Genomic DNA, 11613 nt, shown 5'->3' on the forward strand with positions numbered 1-11613 from the left:
ATTTCATTTATGCCAACCATATTTGTACCCACAATAAGCATATCATCAACATAAAGACATACAATTACTCCATAATTTTCAATGAATTTTGAGTAAATGCATCAATCAGCACTATTATGTTTAAAACCAAAAGCTAGAATGCAAGAATCAAATTTCTCATGCCACTGTTTAGGTGTTTGTTTTAATCCATATAGTGATTTAACTAGTTTACAGACTTTCTTTTCATTTCCAGGAAGAACAAATCATTCTGGTTGTTCCATATAAACCTCTTCATTTAAATCACCATTTAAAAAAGCAGTTTTAACATCCATTTGGTGAACAGATAAGTGATAAATGGATGCTAATGCTATAAGTGTTCTAATAGAAGTTGTTCTAGCCACTGGTGCATAGGTGTCAAAGTAATCAATCCCTTCCTTTTGACTAAATCCTTTGGCTACCAATTTAGCCTTAAAAGTTTGTACGGTTCCATCAGTGTTGTATTTTCTTCTAAACACCCATTTACATTTTATTGGTTTTGATCCTGGAGGCAGGTCTACTAGTACTCATGTGTTATTTGACATTATTGAATCCATTTCATCATTTATAGTTTCCTTCCAAAAGGCAACATCTCTAGAGTTTGCAATGACTTGAATAATTGGGTCATTTTTCCTTCCAAGTTCCAACTTCATGGCTGAAAACGAACGGATAAACTTGCAAAATAGAGGTTTTGAAGTGGTTATTGAAAATTTTCATTAGTTGGGTTTTATTTTGAAATTTTGAGAAATAATGAAGGAAAACTTAAAAATACTTTAAGTAATTTTTCAAATAGTAGGATACATTTTTTCCATTTACTAAACCATAAGGGTATTTTAAGTATTTAACTCTAAAACTAATTAGGCACAATATGAGAGTACCACTCTCTTGGATCATGCTATATAAACATTTAAGCTCAACAATGTACAAAAATTTATAGCTTAGCCAACAACACAAATCGATATGTTCAACAATTAATGATAACTAATAAGCATATATTTAGCCATAATCCATGACCAATGACTTTCAGAATATGAATAATACTAATGAGCATTGAAATATCATGATAGTATTTTTCGAATGATATGACAATTAAGATCAAATAACTAAATGGTTTCAAAACACATGAATAAACCATTTAGCTCCTCCTGAATCATAGAGGGGATTCATTGAGTATTCACCTCTTAATCATGTTCTTCATTTAGGGAATCATTCATTACTCATTTAGATCCCTTTTGGAACCACCATAGAGGGGATTCCTTGAGTCATATGAGGATATTCCTTTATTTATCTTCCCTAAGATATGTAAACATTGGATTATTGCACATGCAGAAAGGAGGTAAAACTAAAATTCCTCCATTTTCACTTGGGAGATGAAACTTTCTGTATTTATTTGGGAAGATGCATTCCTTTCATTGGCATCTTTTCTCACATCTTTGCAACAATCATTTTTCATTCAATCCATGCTTTCTCCCCCTTTTGTCATAAAAATAATATGGGAGAAGAGAGGTAAACATGAATCTCATCATTCATCAAATAACAAGTATAAAGTGTAGATGATGAGAAGGGAACATGAAGAGTGTAAACCAACAATTGGATACAATAACGGCTAAGAATTGAAACCTAGTGCCAACTATTATCATATGCTATTCTCTCATAATATATAATATATATATATATATATGTATGTATGTATGTATGTATGTATGTATGTATGTATGTATGTATGTATGTATGTATGTATGTATGTATGTATGTATGTATGTATGTATGTATGTATGTATGTATGTATGTCATTGTTTTAAAAGGCCCTTGAGGCGAGGCTAGGAAAAAAAAGGCCTAGCCTTAATAGCCTCAAACCTCATTAGCAAGGCTTAGGCCTTGAATTGTTTGAGGCTTATGCCTTTGGGCCTTTGGCCTTAAAATGTCCAAGGCTTAGGCCTCAATTATTTGGTATGCTAATAATCTTTAATATGGAGGTTTATATAGGGGCAAAAGAAAATTTTAAGAAAAAATAATGCTTTGTTCTGTATATTGGTGTATTTAGCAAATAAATAAACATAGAAATAATAAATAAATGCATATAGATTGATTTATTGTTCATACTTTATTCTTACCCACCTACCCATTTACCCTATACTTGAAAATCTATTTCTCCTACAACACACGCATCACGTAGATTCTTTAATCACTTTTTACTAATACATACAAGTGCAAGAAATGAAATAAGAGCCTTGGTCTTAAAACACACATATCCCTATTAAGGATAGGGATATGTGTGTTTTAATGTTAGAATCTTACCAAAGTTGTTTTTTCCCTAAAAAGTCTAAACGCTAGAAAAATTTAACATTAAAAAATAAAACATTATTTAAATATTTCAATAAATAGAAATCTTAAACAAAAAAACATTAAAAATAGCTAAATAATATAACAAAATATTTAATATTACGTAATAACATTAAAATAAATGAAATTCACATAATGAAAATTTTTAAATATTTTACATATTATTTAAATATGTAAATAACAAAAAATTAACATTACAAAATTTTAAATAGTTAAAAAAACAAAATTATGTAATAAACTAAAAAAATCTTAAAAGTAGAAAAGTAATTATAATAGAATTCATAATATTCATATTAATAATAATTTAATATTTTACAAAGTTAATAATGAATTATGTAATAATAGTACTGATGTAACCGTTTCTGGTCACGTACCAATTTTTTGTGATGTATCAATTTTTTTGGCTAAGTGTCTCATCATTTGACCTGCTCCCAAGAGAGAATGGTGGAGCTCCCTAGTGGTGAACTGCCTGGAGGGAGAGCTATGCCGAGCTCCCTGATGGCGAACTGCCTGGGGGGAGAGCTATGTCGAGCTAGGGAGATCTATGCCGAGCTCCCTGATGGCGAACTGCCTGGGGGGAGAGCTATGTCGAGCTAGGGAGATCTATGCCGAGCTCCCTGATGGCGAACTGCCTGGGGGGAGAGCTATGCCGAGCTCCCCGATGGCGAACTGCCTGGGGGAGAGTTATGCTGAGCTCCCTGGTGGTGAGCTACCTTGGTGGACTCGTCATTTGCCCTGCTCCTAGGCGGCCTGTGACTCAGAGAATGGTGGAGCTCCCTGGTGGTGAGCTACCTTGGTGGACTCGTCATTTGCCCTACTCCTAGGCGGCTTGTGACTCAGAGAATGGTGGAGCTCCCTGGTGTAGCGCAACCCGACTGCCCTCTGCATGAGGTAATCTTCTCTCCTTTGTAGGCAACGGGAGCTGAGGGACCTACGAGAACTGAATCAGAGGACCCGAGGGTCTTTACCCGGTGGGGACTCTCCGATGCTTAAGTTAACACTCTGATTGTAGAGAGCTTGAAGATGATATTGGAGAAATGCGAGAGCTAGAGAGCAGGGATTACCTCCATTTTTTCCATCCTCTCCCATTTGTCTTTGGGGGTCGGAGTCCTTATATAGCGGTATCCTGTCAAATCAGGCATAACCGCCTCTGCCAAGTCAGGCATAACTGCTTCTGTCTCTCTGCCGCAGCCGTTACCGCCAGAGCTGAGGTGGTGAGTGCAGGCAGTTGTTGCAGAGTACAGCTCTGCCAGGCAAGGGATAACTCTCAGGTCTGGCAGGCACGGCGCCACCTGGCGAGAGACTTGGGCGTAGGTCTCCAGATCTGTCAGGTACGGTTGTCAGGTAGGAGATGTTCCTGCAATATGCCGAACTGCTCTTCAGCACCGAGCTACCCTACAAGTGGCGAGCTGCCTGGGGAGAGCTATGCCGAGCTGCTTGTGGCGAGCTCTACTGAGTTGCTTGTGGCGTGCCAAGCTATCTGTAAGTGGCAAGCTCTGCCGAGCTGCCCAGTTGTCAAGAGGCTGCACTTGGTTTGCATGAGGTGCCAGGTGTCACAATTTCACTGGAGGGCCAAATCCGCCCTCATCAAGTACAATTATAATTTTATGGATTATTAAATTCAATAAATAATTAATATTCTAAGAATTTAAATAACAATATTATTTCAACGACTAAATAATATTGTAAATAACTAATTTCACTTATAGCAATTCATAATATTCATATTAATAATAATTACTATTTATTTTACTTTCAATAATTATTTATTGTTTTTTATAAATATATTTCAATAATTATTTACAAATATATTTATTGTTTTTTATTTTGTTATTTAGTTGAAAATTATCAATAATTATTGGTGATTAAACAACTATTATTTAACTTTTTAAATTTAATTTGTCGCATTTATTGTATTTTTGTTATAAATTTTTTAGTAATTATATATTTTTTATAATTTATAGATTAATACTTATTAGAGATTAAGCTATTATTTGAGATCACACTATTTATTGAATAAATTATTATTTTTTTGTAGTTATAGTATTTTATTATATATCTATTATATTTTCATTATAAACTTATGTTCAATGATTGTGTATGTTTGCTATAAATTTTCAATAATCATTGGAGATTAAACTATTGTTATTTATTAGAGATTTGACTATAAATTTAGTTGACACTCGATTTGGTCAAGTACGCAGTTTGTCACTCGAAACCAATTGACCATTAGTGAAAATCCATCAACTCGGGTTGTATCAATTTGGGTATATTTTCGGTTTAGTTCGTTTGCTCAAAAGATTTAAACTTAAAAATTAACTTTAAATTTCATAAATTACAATGATATTATTAAAAAATAAATGACATAAATTAAATCTATGATATAAAATATTTTAGACTAAGAAATATGGGAATTTTCCTACTTTCCCTATTAAAAAATTAAATTTAAAATATAAAATATTAATATATATTTATAAAACCAAAGTCGATCTGAAATAATAGAAAACCAACCAACTTGGGTTAAGTTTGATTCGGATTGTTTATTAAAAAGTTAAAATATAAAATAATTATATACTCTTATGTATTTCTATTGTTTAACTTTTGCTTAACAAAGCCCGTGCATCGCACGGGTCCCCGTCACCATGCCTCTCCTTGCTCCATTATCCCCACCCTACATTCTCTTTGACTTTCTCTCCTCTCCCCATCCCACCACTCTCATTAAGCCATGTCACCCAACTACCTAAAATTATTCTTATAATCTCTCTCCTAAGGCATCTCATTTAAACCAATAAGAAAGTATCATGTTGCCCCACTCCCTAATCAATTCCTAAAATACATCCCCCCAATCTATAGACACTCTCCCTCATTTAAAATATTCATATGAATTAATAAATAGTTAAATATGGTTAATATTTAATCCCACCCATATTCAATGAGTACTAAATAGTGTTATTACCAAAAGTAAATAAATACGATTAGTAAATTACAAAAAAAAAATATTGTTATAAATTAACTCATTAACAACATTTTATAGAAATTGAAAACTCTTTAACTAATTTGTATAAAATTGAGAATTATATTTAACAATTATCAGAAAGTAAAAAAATTTAGTTATTGTTATTATTATAATTAATAACCAAATACAAATGGGGGAACAAAATATTATAATATCAGAAAATAAAATTATTAATTAATTTATATTGAAAAATAAGAGATAAATTAGTGTAATTTTTTTAGTAAACTACTAAATAAAAATATATATTTAATAACAATTTAAAAAAAAATCAATAAATCCCCATAGTTAAACAAATGTAATAAAATTTTCATAAAACTACATTTTCGTAAAATAACATTTTTGAAATTAAAAGATATAAAGTATTTGAAAGTTTATTTAAAATGCATTAAATTATTATTTAAAATTATTTGAATATTTTGGAAATTTTAGGAAAATTTATTACATTTGATAGATTTTGGAAAACCATTGAAAGTTATGTAATTTTCATTGCAAATTATTGAAATTTATTAAAGATAAATGGCTATGGGAAATGGAAAGCTATAATTTGAACAAATAATTACACAAATTATCAAGATAAATTAGTATAATATTGGAAAAATGAAATTATTGGTTAGTTTATATTTGAAATTATAAGATAAATTAGTATAATTCTGTATGTAAACCATTTAAAAAGAAAAACAAAATTATTTAATAAAAATTAAAAAAAAAGTGAATAAAATTTCAAAATTACACAAGTATAATAAATTTTCCAAAATTTTCATAAAATTACATTTTTGAATATTAAGGACAATTTAGTGTATTTTTAGAAGTTTACCATGTGGTTGATACTCAATATATCCTTTTGATCATTTCAATCATCAAATTGAATATTGGGTTGATGGGGACAGTGTTTTCAAAACTGGATCAACCCAGATGGTTAGACTGAAAAAGTTGGGAACCGGACACTATTTTACCTCAAAATCGTTTTTGTCCAAAAACCGTTTATTTGGTTAGCAAACTGCTGCAGTCAAACTGTTAACCCAGACAACAGTTTTTGGCCTTTTTATTTTTCTAATTTTTTTGTTTTTTTTTTGTGACAGCGGGTCATCTGTTCGAACCGAACAGTCAGACCGTTTGACCCCATAACGGTTCCCTATCCTGTCCAATTTTAAAAACCTTGGACAAAGAGTGGGTGCCTTGCCTTGAGCTTGGCTTGGTGTTCGACATGACCTGGGCCAAGGCTTGACCCACGAACTAGCTCGATCCACGGCACAGCACGGGCCCGTGTAGGCTCGGGTCGTGGGTTGTGCCAAATCGACCTCACAAATTATCCTATAGGAGGGAGGTACAACCTGAGATGCCTCATGGGGCAACACGACATGACTCACACTTTGTGTGGGCTCGGGTCATGGGCTGTGCCAAACCGGCCCCCCAAATTATCCTAGAGGAGGGAGGCATGGCCTGAGATCCCTCATGCGACAACATGACATGACTCATACTTTATGTGGGCCACATGCGGGTTGTGTCGTGCCGACCTAGCATGACCTAATACTAGGGACGAGACAGAGAAATTCGAAGATTCTCCATCCTTGATGAGGAATGGGGTGCCTTGCCCTTGAACTCACCCGACATTGAGGAGTGGTTACCTCGCCCTGAACCTGCGTGACACTAGGGATGGGGCAAGGATTGAATAGAGTGTCTTAACTATGGAGCAACGAAAGGGATGGGGTGCCCTTTCCTAAACCCACCCCGTTTCCACTCCAATATAATTGTTAATTATTAGTAGAATTAATAAAAATGTTAGCTTTTATAATTATTTTTATTTATTTAAAGTTAATCAAAATTTTATTTAAAAATACTAAAAAGAATAAAAAATATTAAAATTACTACAATTTATTAATAAAACTAAATTTATTAAAAAATATTTATTCATATTCAATTAACAATAATTATTTTTTATAAATCAACATTAAATAAAAAATAAAATTATTAAATCTTTCAGATTTTTCCATACATCGCATAGGTCCTTGCTAGTGTATATAGATAGATAGATAGATACTAGAACAGACTCGTGCAATGCACGGGATGGTTTTAAAAAGATGGGCCATGTTATACATTCAACTTGGTAAGTGAATTAGTTGTGGGTGAACTTAACTAGGCCCCTATTTAATTATTTATATATTTTTGAAAATTTCAAAAAACCACAAAATTTTATAAGGTTTGGGAAACAAAATGAGGAGTCTGACGTGGACATGTGCAATTTAGAATATAGTATAGATTATATAAATAGGCAAGAAAAAAATAGAGAACATAAACAGACATTCAGTTGCAGAAATACAGCTTCTTCAAATTAAGGCCACCAGTAAAGACTGATCCAACCTTTGTTTTGGGAAACCAAATGCCCATTTTAAGGCACTACTACTTTTTCTCCACTTTTCTCTCGACGAGACCAACGAACTTTCACCGCATAGGCAGGCGGCTTTCCATGCCAACCATTTTGCCAAGGATTTCCAACCTCACAAGTCACAATCTTCTTAATTAATACAAACAATCCTCCACTTTTTGCTCCCCAAGAAAGTTAATTAGTTGGATCATTTCTCCATCCCCGCTTGGTCAATCCCCACCAAACGACTACTGTAGTAGAGGTTAAAGAATAATCCCATCGACGTACGTCTGTCTTTTTCGTCATCATCGATTGACATGGCTAGGATGGATCCTGCAGAGCTCAAACGGGTGTTCCAAATGTTTGACCAAAACTCAGACGGCCGGATCACAATAAACGAACTCAACAGCTCTCTAGAGAAGTTGGGTATTTTCATCCCCGACGACGACCTAACTCAAATGATCGAGAAAATCGACGTAAATGGAGACGGCTGCGTTGACATCGACGAGTTTGGTGCATTGTATCAGACACTCATGGGCGAGCGGGATGAGGAGCAAGACATGAGGGAGGCATTCAATGTCTTTGATCAGAACGGAGATGGATTCATCACAGTCGAGGAATTGAAGTCGGTATTAGCCTCCCTGGGGCTCAAGCAAGGGAGAACCATAGAAGATTGCAAGAATATGATAAGGAATATTGATGTGGATGGAGATGGCATGGTTAATTACAGGGAGTTCAAACAGATGATGAGGGGTGGAGGGTTTGCTACTTTCAGTTGATGGGTGGGGGCGCCTAGCTTCAATTCTGGGACAAAAACTTTGGCTGCTGTCCACGTTCCACAGTTTTCTTATAAGAAAACTGTTGCATGGGGCACCCTAGAAGTAGAAGTACTCTTGTATACTTATAAGGTATACACTAATGAAATGGGAATTCAAAAGTTATTTTTCATGGGGGTGGTTCTGATTGGTCAAACTATCTGAACGTCTCATGTAGACAGAGCCTGTAGAGAGCTTAAGCTGTCAAACGTGAATAGCCAAAGTTATTTGTAAATAGAGTGTTGGTTAATTTGTGGATTTGTTGTATTATTGATTGGAGGTTATTTTCTGTTGGTATGGGTCCAACAACCTTCTCATCCTCAAATCTTATATATTAAGATTAAGTGATATAAATAAGCTTAATTGAAGTAATGTTAATTTAATAAAAATAATAATTTTTCCCTTTGAAGGTTTATTGATTTTTATTCATCCTTTTCTTTCTTTGTCCCCTTCTCGTACACAAGCAATTGCGAACATCCGATGCTCGCTATCATGCATAAAGTATACATACATGAGTTTTTTTTTAATTTTTATTATTTTATTACAAGATATACATTTAGGCTCAGTTTGAAAAGAGTACAAATGTAAATATGTAGAGTGCAAAACCTTATATTTTATATTATTTTGTATGTATTTATGCTATACATATTTGTCATTTGTGCTCTTTCCAAACTGAGCCTTAAGGGGAATCAGTAAGGGGGCAAAGTAGGTTGCACTTGCACGTGAGGAAATCAAATTTCCTCTCACAAAATTGGTCCCCACATCTACTATTGCAATCTGAATCTAGACAATAAATAGAGAGGAAAGGGAATGACCCAAGGTGAGTAGATGAACCGAATTGCTTCCGAAGATCTACAAGAAAGCAGAGAGTCCTAAGTTATATCCCTAGGGTGATCCCTATGATGTTTATGTCAGTAAGTGAGCAAGGGGTTGTTGGGATGAGCCAAGAAGGCTGATTGGCAAGAAAAGCAAGAGGGTGAGGTGGAGCTAGAAGGTAGTTATATTGTGTTTGTCCCTTTTCCAGAGGTTTCTTATACCTATTTATAGGGGATGTGTCATGTTCATCAAGGAGTTCTAATCCTGTTAGGAGGGCTTTCCAAACCAACCCAAATAACCTTTGCACGAGGGCACCCTTATTCAATCTCGGCGCTACATGGCTAGCTTTGGTTGGTGGTCAAATTTGGCCTCATCATTTGCTCCCACTTTCAAGGACAAGGTGATGACTTGTCCAAATCGTCCGAACGAAGTAGTTGCTTCACCGAACTTTAAGGTCAACCTTTACCTTGTTTTTAATGGAGTTAGCACAAGTCAGCTACCAATCCAGGTTGCTTTCGCCATTCATGGTGATGTGGTTAATCATTTGTGGACCTCAACGTAGAGGTCAACAGTTTATTGGCCATTTATGGACATTGTCATAGAGGTAGCCCATTTGCTTATTTGCCATTTATGGAGGTTGGTCATTTGTGGACCTCTCAAAGAGGTCGACCAATCGGCCATTTGTGGACCTCGTCATAGAGGTTGACCCTTTTGTGGACCTTGTCATAAAGGTTGATCATTTGCTAGTTAGCCATATGGACCTAATTGTAAAGGTTGTCCATTTTTTGATGCCGCCTCGACTATTAATGCATGAATTGATAGTGCTTGCACCTAGGCCCAATATAAATTGGGTTTCTGATTTAGGTTCCCATAGACGGTGCTAATTTGTTGTAGTCCAAATTCAGACAATAAATAAAGAGGAGGAAAGAGGATGGATGAAGGTGAGCAAACACAGCTAGCTTCCTCTGAAGACTTGCAAAAAGCAAAGAGTCTGGAGGTATGCCCTAGGGTGATCTCTTCGATGCTTAAGTCAATAAGTAAGGGGTTATTGAGCCAAGCCAAGGAGGTTGATTGGCAAAGAAAACAAGAGGACAAGGTAGGAGCAAAAAGGGAGTTATGTTGCGCTGGTTCCATTTCTAGATGCATCTTATTTATAGAAGATGTGCCATGCCCACCGAGGAGTTCTAATCTTATTAGTAGACAACTTTCCTACCCAGACCAAAGAACCTATGCACAAAGGTACCCTTGCAGTTGTGCATTGGGAAAATCTCCCATGAATAAAAACATACAAATATGGAGATGTTTCCCAATGTGTGGCTGCATGTGGGGACCAACTTTAGGAGGAGGAAATCTGAACTCGCATGTAAAAGGCACACTAGCCATACCACGGAGAGCTTGTAGTTTTGCAGGTTTGATCATGCACCTCCTATTGGCAAGGATGCTGAGTGATCACTTCGACAACTAAGTCATTGGCATTTATATGCACCATCAACATTCTAGAATAGGGAGATGCAAATGGGTTCAAATGAATATATGGGAGATCCAAATTTGACACCTTCATATACTCACATTGGAACGAATTCGGAATGCAATTAGAATAACGATAATAAATTAAATTAAAAATGATTAAAATATTATACATTATTAGTAGAATGAATTAAAAATGACTTTGATATCTTATTTCATGAAAAAAAATATATTGAAAATAAATTTTAGGGTAAAATAATTACCCTCCTTATAGTTTTTATATAGTTTATGACAACTGCACTCGGTTTCCATGAATTTTTTTTAAGAAAGCCTGTAAGCTATTTCATTGCATCAAATCACCTTCAACAGGCGTAATAACATCAGGAGGAAGAGATCGAGAAGTGGCGTTTGTAGCATTACAACCAAATTTAGCAAAGTAATGAGCAATTAGGTCGCCTATGTACGAAGAACAAAGGAGATGGAAACCAGAGAAAATTTCTTTAGAATATCGGATCTCCTACCCACACTTCATTACAGTTGCTATTATTCATGGGGAGATGTTCCCAATGTACAGCTATAGTGTCATGTGGGTAGACATGGGTAAGATTCCTGTGAATAGGAGATCTAAATTGCTCTAAATGCTCAAGCCTCAGATACTTCTGAATCAGCCGACTCAGTTTTATTAACAACCCGGCTAAACAGTATTTCTTGGATTAGGAAATAGGAACATTAGGTATGGTAATTTGCTCGTGCCACACCATATCATCAATTTGAGAATC

At 34.9% G+C, this 11613-nt stretch overlaps 1 pseudogene; it reads left to right on the forward strand.

Moving 5' to 3' along the window:
• Positions 1-7916: 7916 nt before the first annotated feature.
• LOC104588923 (calmodulin-like protein 3 pseudogene) lies at positions 7917-8579 on the forward strand (annotated as a pseudogene).
• Positions 8580-11613: the final 3034 nt, after the last annotated feature.

Source organism: Nelumbo nucifera, chromosome 3, assembly GCF_055504915.1.
Source record: "Nelumbo nucifera cultivar China Antique chromosome 3, China Antique-T2T, whole genome shotgun sequence".
Lineage (NCBI taxonomy): Eukaryota > Viridiplantae > Streptophyta > Magnoliopsida > Proteales > Nelumbonaceae > Nelumbo > Nelumbo nucifera.